We start from the raw sequence: 11,515 nt of genomic DNA on the forward strand, positions 1-11,515 counted from the left end.
ACATTTCCATTACGATAGTGTTTGACAAATTACCGAAAACATTCGTATAATTTTCAAAAAAAAAATAGTTTTTGGAGAATATTGAGTACAGTTACTAAGTTATATCTGTCTATATGAATGAGAGTAAGTAACTAAGTACATACAATGAAAGGATATTTAGATACTACTTTACCTAAAGCCTGACCAGAAAATATAAGACTACGCGCCATGCTAAGTGGAATTTTAAGAGAACATTTTTTTATAGTAACCACATACATGAGATTAATAGAGCCCTCTTGACATTCTTATTATTCTTAATACATTCCATTGCAAGTGCCATAGGGACACGCACCGATGCGACAAAGTTGATCAGTATTGTGACACTAGTATGCTACGGCCGCAGGCGAAGCTTTAAAATTGTATAATATTTTTTCAGTACAGATGGTCGTTTTTTTACGCACTAGTTCGAGAAGTGGTTCATTATATGCCAGGTCGAAACTTCGGAGGCTCATCTGTACTTAAAAACGTCGTACGATACACGTGCGAAAAGGAAATTCGTAACTCGTGTCTATTTAAAACACTCCCTTCGGTCGTGTTTTAATTTATCGGCATTCGTTTCGAACTTCCTCTTTTACGCACTTGTATCGAAATATACTATTTTATATCTAAGGTTCGATATATGTATCTCCCGAGCAGCTAAAGTTGCGACGATGGCAAGCACATCACTATGACTCCATCGCTCGATTAACGTTATTGCTGTTATAACGGTGCCGTTTTGGTACGAGGATAAATTTAAAGGTGATGTTATTAGAAAAAGTTGAACCATTCTGTGTAAAGAATCTGTTTCCATGGTAAGAAAGTTACGTATTATAGTTTATTTTTTAATTCACGACCCTGTGTTTACCTTGGTCTTATAGTTAATGATAAAATACAATGTTTGATGCTAAAGCTGCATGCATCTATATCTGAACGATAAAAAACCAATTTCTGGTTTTTATTTCAGTCGTTGTCATTCGTAAATTTTTGCTCTTATTTTTTATATAATATAAACAATATAATATTTATACAATTTATTTTATATATAAGTAATATAAAAATAAACTATAGACTCTGGAGTTTTCCAATTTAACTCATTGAACGAATAATACTAACAACGCATATTTTTATACAAAAAAAAACGTGTAAGACAATACCAGCAGTGAAGTTAGAAGCATACACGAAATTCATACCGAAAAATACTCCACACACAAAAGCGTTAGAAAAGTTTCAGTTTTCAGCAGGTTTTTAACATATTGTCTAAGTTTATTTTTGTTACGTGGTAATAAAAATATGCGTAAAGTTTCCCGTTACGAATCACCTAGCTATGTCATGTTTACGATATTTTTATGATATCCGTGGCTGGGATGAAAGATCAAAAATTTGTCCGTTTTCCTTGAACATAGAATAAAACGTTACTAAAGTTCAATAGCCAAATAATGTATTACTTACAGATTGCGAAAAATTTTTCCTTCGTATACGGAAACGTACGAACGTGTCATGCTATTTCAGTCAGTCTCAGTACAAGATGTACTGACATTGACTGAACTAGCATGACAAATACGAACGTTTCCGGAAAAATACGAAGGAAACCCTTTCCGCACTAGCTACATCTGTACAGAGGAATCGTGTAATATCTGAATGCTAACAGCATCTTCTGGGTGCAGATCTCGCCCTGTCTATCCCACCTCACAAACATAGATCCTATGACAAGTCCTTTACTGTTTACTCTGTCAAATTATGGAATTCATTGCCACCTCCCCTTCGACAGTGTCAATCGGTCGCATCGCTAAAATCGGATTTAAAAAGTTATGGCTTTCGGACGCATCTTAATCTAAAAGATGTTTGCGGTTAGGTAGGTTGTGTATGTATGTAGGGCAGTCATAAAACTGTATTATGTATAATTATGTATAACGTATTTATTTATATGATATAACGTCTATATTGCTATAGTTTGTAGGTTAGGTATAGGTTTAGCTTAGGAACATCTACCATCTCCAATTCTCCTTTAACTGCTCTAAGGTTAACTGGAAGAAATCCCTTAATGGGATAAGTTCGCCTTTGTACAAATGATGTGTGTGTTCTTTTTTCTTTAAGTACTGTGTGTGTTCTTATCTTTGTACAATAAAGTGTATTACTACTACTACTACTACTGCTATACTCTGGATTCGGACTGCCTAACATGGCGCACGCGAGTGATTGAGTAATTGGTTGAGTGAATGATTGTGATGAATGGTGAGTGTATGAAGATTAAGGTGTTCACACGTGTGTATGAGGGTATCTGAGTATCGAAGTATAATAATATGCTTTTTTTCCATTTGTTGAGTCAATTTGGAATGGTTTACACAAATGCACTTATTTCCAACCGATCGATTCCGAACCGATAAACGATATAACATCAACCCGTCCTTTTCGTATATTTAAGTGCAATAGGGACGCTCTGATGTGATAAAGTTTATCCAACTAGTGTGCTACGCCCGTCTAATGTTGTCAGCGGAAATACGTTACAATACATACATTTTTTTTTATTATTGATTAGGGAAACAAACAGCAAACATAATTTCTTATAGTCTACAACGATATGTTAACACATTAGCCAAAACAGTTTCCACTGAAAGTTAGTACATACAATTTTGCTCTGAGAGACAAACATGCGATTAGGTATGTTTAAGTTTAAATAAATGTAACACGAGGATGTAAAAAAAAAAGGAAAGAAATAGGACTAAACAATGAATTACAAACCAGTAATAAGTAGCTTCTGCGCTCTAACTGCTAATTCTAGAATGACTTACATTAGTTTAACATTAACCAAATGAAGGAGTACCTATTTATTGTATACATTTAAAGGAGATGTAATGTAATCATTTAGCTGATGCTTTCATTGCAGACACAAATTGCCGGAACTTGAAAGAAAGATATCCAGAGATGAATATTTATTGTAAATATTACGCGCTCTTATTAGGAATTTATTTTTAACATATCTTTTACGACTAAAAGGAATACAAAACAGCTTAGTAGATCTAGTTCGAGAGCTAGGATAACGAAACGACATTTTTCCTACAAGTTGCTGAGAATCTATAATATTATTTAAAAATTTATACAAGAATGTAACATCTCTTTTTAATCTAACATAATCTTTAAATTTGTAATTAAGATAACGAAGGATTTTTTTTGTACGCGTTCTAAAGTGTTTATATGTACAGAGTAGAACGGGTTCCATACGGTGGATGCGTACTCGAGATTAGACCTTACAAATGCATTGTACAAGAGTAGCAAAGTGTTTGGGTTTTTAAAATCCTTACTTTAGCGGATAATGAATCCGAGCATCCTGTACGCTTTAGCTGTTATTTTATTAACGTGAGTTTTTTTTTTTACTCAAAATTATAGTATTTTGTAGTACTATTCTAATTATATTCTAATTATAGTATTATTCTAATTATAGTATTTTCGCCAAACTGTATGACAGTTTGTTGGCTACTAGCTGGAGCTCGCTGTCAAGATGCACTCCCAGATCCTTTACCTCGCTCATTCGCTTAAGGGTTTGTTGTCCTATTGTGTATTTGTACTGGATAGGTCTAAGTTTTCGTGTAAAGGTAATCACTGAGCACTTATCGATATTTAGGTAAAGGTTATTACTTAAGCAATACGTGTTTAATCTATCAAGATCACTTTGAAGTTTGTGACAATCATTTTCTGATTTAATACAGGAAAAAATATTTGTATCATCTGCATACAATAATACTTTAGAGTTTGAAAAATGATTGGTGATGTCGTTAATATAAATATTGAAGAGCAAAGGTCCCAAATGAGAGCCTTGATGGGACACCTGACGTTATTGGGACAAAAGTAGAAGTAAATCCTTTAACTGTAACAGCTTGAGTCCTGTCTCGTAAGTATAATGCAAGCCATACATATAATCACGCCTGTATCCCATAAAGGGGTAGGCAGAGCACATGAACTACTGTTTCAATGCCACTCTTGGCAAAAAGGGGTTAAAAGAAATCCAAATTGTGACTTTGCAGTGACAGGTTGCCAGCCTCTCGCCTACGCCACAATTTAACCCATATCCCACAGTCGACTTCTACGACACCCACGGGAAGAAAGGGGGTGGTGAAATTCTTAACCCGTCACCACACGGGATACGTTACAAACGTTGTGTATTAGGTAGAGCGTTAATGTAGTGACATTTTCGAAATTATCTTTCCAAACTGTACTAAAATCGTTTCAATAAAATTGTTAATTTAATCTTAAAATATCGTATCTAAATTACTCGCTAGATAAAATAAGAAAAAACTCTACTGGCATTTATCAGAGCTTGGTCATAAGTCAGCGATTCCCGTTAAGTTTGTACATTTGGATCACGTCTCCGATTTGGATAAAAATTGGTGGGACAACATCCACTAGGTTTCCCAAAATCTCCTAGGTTGATTGTTTATGAAACTTTCCTTTTTTGTTACCGAAAATGTATAGAAATCTGGTAACAAAAAAGGAAGGTTTCATAGTCAATTCATACAAACTAAATAGGACATTTTGGGAAACCTTGTGGATCAGCATCATGGACTCTATCAGCCTACCAATTTTTATCAAAATCGGAGACGTGATCCAAATGTACAAACTTAACGGGAATTGCTCAAATACCCTCATTTTCGGTTCACCCGTTGTCGCGCCTATATTTTCTGTCAGAATACCGTGAAATGTATTTTCCCTTCGGGTTCGATATCTCAATACTAGTACAAAATATAATTACATACCTAGTTTACAAGTTTACAATTACATTTAATTAATTGTAATGTTACAAGTATATTGAAAGTTTGTATTATAAATAAAAATAAATAAATATTGGGGACAACTTACACAGATCAACTTAGCCCCAAACTAAGCAAAGCTTGTACTATGAGTGCTAAGCGACGACATACGTACTTAAATATATAAATACATACTTTTACATGTACATAGAAAACATCCATGACTCAGGAACAAATATCTGTGCTCATCACACAAATAAATGCCCTTACCGGGATTCGAACCCAGAACCGCGGCTTAGCAGGCAGGGTCACTACCGACTGAGCCAGACCTGTCGTCATTACAATAACACATAATAAACAAGATCAACTGTACGAAATAAAATTAGTTCTATTTTAATAAACCTAAGTAAACAGAAGATGAATTGGCTAAATCAATACTAGCTTCATTAATTATATATACAAAAGCCATTTTGTATAAATAATAAATTACCAAATCCTTTGTAATCCCTTGGCGAAATATCAAAGATCCAGGGGTTTTTCGGGATAATGAAGGGTTCCCCAGGGATAAGTTGAATGCTGTTATACGGGACAATTTAGTTACATTCAAAGCTAAAAATATAGACGTTCCCGAAATAACTATCAAACGAAACGGCGGTGAACTGTTTTTGTTTACTTTTGAAGTGAAACTTACACCGTTGCTGGGTTATTGATAGATACCTGTATCGTTTTACAGTTATTTTAATTCATACAGGGTGTTTTATAATTAATGATCACCTTCTAATCGCCAATATCACACCGTAGACTGGTATAGAAAAAGGATTATCAGGCTTAGTAAAAATCCCACCTTAGACTGGTCCAGACTGACTACTCTTAGGTTTAGTTTACTTAGGCTTTCAAGATAAAGATGGGCACCTTTCGTAATTTTCTTTAAGGAAGAAATTATGTGTAAGTGCGAATGCCGTGAAATCTAGAGGACTATTACAAAAAAGTCGATTTTCTGGACCAGTCTAAGGTTAAAAGTTTTTTCATTAATTTTATTATAGGATGTATATTAGATAACTTAATTATAATTATGCATAATTTACTTAATAAATCATTGCTCAATAAATCATCTTTCGAATAAGTAATACCCTGTAAAGTAGAAACAGTTTTCTAATACCTTCAATGGAATCAATACGCGTTTGATATTCGAGTTTACGCAATCCGTGTAAATGTGTTGGTCTATACCTAGAATCAGAGCAAGGTAGTTTTCTACGCCGATTTAAATAAACTATAAGTCCGTTTTCACATTATCCGATCCGATATCGGATGTCGGAAGGATTTCCATAGAAAAAATCCAAGATGGCGCCTGTAATGTATGAAATATCGGTCCGACATCCGATATCGGATCGGATAATGTGAAAACGCACTAAGTGCCTCAAACCGAGAGTGCATTCGCCAAAAACTACCGCGCACCCTCAAGTTTTTATTTGTAAATCGAATAGTAAAAGATATAGATAAGAAGCCTATTCAAATAAAACATATCATAAAAAAAAAATATGCTAAAAAATAACGATGAAGAAGCACTGATATAGATTAATTATAATAATTACTATAATATATTAGTATGTATTACCTAGTTACTACAATCTTAGATTTTAAAGATTACTACTAGGTTTAAGAAACTGTAATATTATTAATTTGAAATAAACAGTTTAAAGTTTTTTTTTTAATTTCCAACTCCATCAGTTTTACAACCTACCTTTTGTATGATTTATATATAGAAATTTATATATATATATATATGGGAATCAAACCCGGGTATTCAGCTTGCGCGGCTAACGTCCTGACCACTAGACCACCCTCGCCCGCCCGCGACAATTATTGCGACGATATACATAAATATAACGTGAAATTATCGTTGTTTAATTAATTATAGCAAAAAATTAATAGGTAGGTATATATGGCTAGAGAAATCCAAGCGTCTACAAAATAAAATAAAATAAATTAAGAGTGATTATATTTACTGCTAACGAAGAACCTATTTATTATAATTATACTTGGGTAGGTACGTAAAATTTTATATGTAATAAAATATTTTTATTATTATAATGTATTGATACTACATTCTAAACTTCTTACAAAAATATTATTTAGGTAAATATATAGTTACTAAAAAATATAAGCCAATTTTGATGACATGAAATCTAAAAAGTTTCATTAAACATAAAACTATTAGACTAAGTTTTAAAACTTACATCAACCACTCCTCAAGATCAGAAAGTCCCAAAACACCTTCACTAACATCCCATAAGTACACAGAACAATCACTTAATACAAATTTAATAACACTTTAGAATTCGAGTTTCAGTTCGGTCGCGTAAACTCGCGAGGCAGCCCGTCGCGCACGACTCAGCCTCCGCACGGTCCAGAGACATCTAAAAAACAACTCCTTTAAGCTTATTGCAATAGCGTTCCACGTCAAAACTTCACTTGATATCTCCTACCATACTAAATCCCACCTTGCTTCACTAGCATAGAATCTAAAGCAGTATTTACACTTACGCCCTTATATTGTTAGTGTAGAGAGAGATAGGGAAGCACAGATGCTGTGCGCATGCGATTTCGGGTTCTTCACTCACATACGCAGTGGCGGCTATCAACTTTGCCCTTCTCGTGAGTCTTTGCTTGTCTATTTCGAACCGTTTGATCGTGTACCATAGTAGTTTTTCGGGTGTGTGTTTGGAGTGGATTGGACGGTAGATGGGTGAAGAGGCTATTCGCTAAGTTTATGTAGGTGTGCCGACAGCGCTACATTGTTTGAGCAGGACGCTCTTGTTGTGTATAATCGGGCACGGGACGTGTGATAAACATTGGCCAAATACCTAATGAATACTCAAAGGTAATTTGATACCTGATCAGTATCGATCATTCAATTCAATATAGGTGATGTAAATTGAACTATTAACGTACCAATTTATTTTACTCATTGAGAACAAACATGATCCTTGCAATAATTCATACAACAAAACCTTTAATTTATATTCACCTGAAATGAAAACATTAAATAAAAAAACGCCCAAAGCAACCCCACATTGTTTCTCGTTGTCACAGTTGTCTCGTTGTCGGTCCGATTCGAACTTTAATATACGTCAAATATTAAATCTAAATACGATATGGGTTTGGATGGGTAATGGGTCAGAAATTATGGTTTTGTCGGTTGGACGGAACAATCACAGTTACGACTGACAGGTCACTATCATAATTGCATCGTAAATCAATTCTGCTATAAGGTTGATTATCTTTTAGATCATAATATATTTTTTAAAAATCATTCTTAAAGCAGAATGGTTTTATCCAAGTTTGAAGTTAAGCTACACAATCATCGCAGTGGCATCTTACTGACACATCAGAACCATTTGTTAGTATCAGTAACTGTTTGAGAATACTGATTTCTCAATTATAATTGAATGCCATTTTCAGTGACGTTAAGACTATCGAAAACCGACTCCTGGAACGTCAAAACTCATGGCAGAAGTTTTGTTATTAAAAATAAAAGGTAACAAATTTCTGACAATTAATCATTGACTATAAATATTAAAAAACCTTAACTAAAAATAATTTTTGTCTTAATTTGTAACCAAACCTAAAACCTTTAATTACAGTCAAAATATAAACTAAAAACCCCCGAAAATAAAACTAAAATAAAAATTTCTCCTTCGGCAATGTTCCGTAGATTCTGGCAGTATTCCTGAATTCAATATTAGTAGACCTTTATTACACCGAAATTAATAGACCTAAATAGTCACAAATCATTGATGCGATCAATTTGATCGCATGCTCTAATCAAAATACAGCAGGGACTAATACGACACACACCCATTTTAAACACTGATATCTAATGTGACTGATTGTCGAATAAGCACACTTACAAAATATCCTATGACAAATCGTCTCTCGTACAAATGAAAACCTTACGACTGCGAAAGATGTAGTTTGTTTTGCCAAATCAAACTTAAATCAGATAAGAGCTTTGTTAATTTTGGATTCTATGTTTGCAGTACAGGTACTGAGGTATCGTGATTGCACTGAATAGTTCGACAAACAGTGAAACACGCATACAATTTGCAGATATGAATAACAATTGGTGGAAAGCCCAAAGGGATAACGCTCCATCCACTAGAAAATATATCCTACAGTCTGGAAATAAAGAGTAGAAATAGAAACGAACCCTTGATTAAGCAGTGTATGAATGTTTTTTTTTCTAATATTTTTTTTTGTATCTCCCTCATATGTAGTAGCGAAGAGGCTTGAACGCACGACAAAAAGTGGACGCATAGTAGTGTCATCCTTTTTAAATCAATACGTATTAAAAAATGGGACAAACACTTTAGTTATTTTTAATTAGGCACTAGATAATCGTCCTTTATTTTTTTTAATTAGTATGTCAATAAAATATCCAAAAAGACTACCGGACACAACACCGCCGGAATGCCCGGAACAAATTGTATTGACTTTCTATATTAGTGGATGCGGATCTATCATACTCATATTTTAACACCTATCTTGTCGGAAAGCTAATACCGCTATGCCTAATCAATCAGCACTCTGGGAAATATATTACACTTATTATAATTTGCGGGATATGTAGGTTTCGAACTATCGGGATTAGCAAGATCCGAAACACTGATTGTGGATCCGTAAGGAAGGTTTTTCACCGTACTACTAACTACTAAGCCACTGGTCCCACCGCGAGCTAGTAGGCTATAAGCTATCGGCTATAAAAACGAACAAAAGATAAGCACCCCTGTGCGAATAAAAGAGACACGGCGACATTTATAGTTCACCGCTGGGCGAGTAACTATAAACATCGCCGTCTCTTTTATTTACACGGGAGTGATTATCTTTTATTCGTTTTAATAGCCGATAGCTTATAGTTTACTGGCTCGCAGTTAGACCAGTGCCTAAGAAGACTGATAACTTTGTAGAAATCACCACATCACATCACAGGCAACTTCTGGGTGAGCTCACTCCATCGTAGGCCACGTCTTTACCTTTGGCTAGTCTGAGGTCAAGAGTAAGCCCATTCATAATTTTAAAAAGATCACGGTAAGCTACATGCGTAAAAATACGAGTACGTTGAAAATAATAAGAATAATTTAGTAGAATAACTCCTGTGCGGGACTGGATTAAATTTGTTCTCAAGAAATTTGCAATTCTATCTCATAAATTCTAAACTAGGATGCCGACTTTCTATGAACAGTGCGCGGCTGCGCGGCGGTTGCGGGAACTACAAACTTTTCTAAGTTCATCTTCCCATAGTTTTCTCTACAAATTTGAACTATTTAAACCTGATCCGTGTATTTGTTTTATTAGCAAAGTTAAGAACCCACTCAGAAGTTTGCACACAAGAGATAAGTAGTAGGTTTAAGTTAAAGAAGCAATTTCATTATTTAAAATTAAATAAAATTCATTTATTTCGACTAGCACAACTCATAATTTACAATAAAATATAAATACACAAAGACAATACAAAAACATATACTAAAAAGTCAAGCAGCTGTGATTGACACATTGATAACATAACCATTATCTGGTATTTGTTCCTGAGTCATGGATGTTTTCTATGTATATAAGTATTTGTATTTATTATATATATCGTTGTCTGAGTACCCACAACACAAACCTTCTTGAGCTTACCGTGGGACTCAGTCAATCTGTGCAAGAATGTCCTATAATATTTTTTTATTTATTATTATCTATAGTTATTCCTCACTGTGTCAACCACAGGTGCATAAAGCCCACAAAGTGGGACACAAGTTAAATAATCTCAGTGTGAATAATTCCATACATTTAGTGTAACAAAGTTATTACCACAATGTATAAAGTTACAACAGGCGATGCTTTTGACATTTGCTTGGATACCGATATCGCATAGTCGAATTATATTGTTTACATAATTAATACATACTTATATAGACTGTGCTCTTGCCTATTATTATCGCAAGCGTGAAATATATACTCGGAAATATTTCGTCAACCCGCTCGCATTACATAGTGCGATTGGCTGCCTGTCATACAAATTACATATCAGATTCCAATTACTGTTTATGAACTTTCATCAGATCAACACAACACAAATAGTAACTATCTTTATATGTGTTCTTATTAAAATTTCAGTCACGCCATAAACTTTACGGTGAGCGCACAAGGTACACTGCAATATCGCCATCTGTCCAAAGTGGTTAAAACAGCACACACGGGTCGCGTCAAAGCGAGGTGTCTTTGGTTTAATAATATTGACACTGGCCAACGTAGAAGCTTCTGGCTATTTTATGATACTCGTTTTAAATGCAGATTTCTATCACTGACGATCACGGAATAAAACCGCAGAAAGACGGACGAACAAATAGACAGCAGACAAGTAGATAAACAAACACATGCATCAACCACAATTAACAGACACATCAACGTCATGCAGCAGACGGCTATAAAAATTATCATACAAAAATCGTTGCGAACGCGAAATTCTGTGACAGACGGTTTGGTGCATACGACCCTAAGTATTCCTAGTTTGCCCTTATTAATGACTTGGAGCCGACGCAATATGTCTTTTTCTTCCATATCATTCTATGCAAGCATTTAGATGACTATAGATCCCTAAAAATAATGGTGACTTCCGAAAGCTAATAAAGCACAATTCCCTTTCATTAAGTATTAAGCTCAAAAAACGAATTGCACCTACTCCTATGTAAATTACATTGATACTCATTCAC

This window comes from Leguminivora glycinivorella, chromosome 15 (genome assembly GCF_023078275.1).
Source record: "Leguminivora glycinivorella isolate SPB_JAAS2020 chromosome 15, LegGlyc_1.1, whole genome shotgun sequence".
Classification (NCBI taxonomy): Eukaryota; Metazoa; Arthropoda; class Insecta; order Lepidoptera; family Tortricidae; genus Leguminivora; species Leguminivora glycinivorella.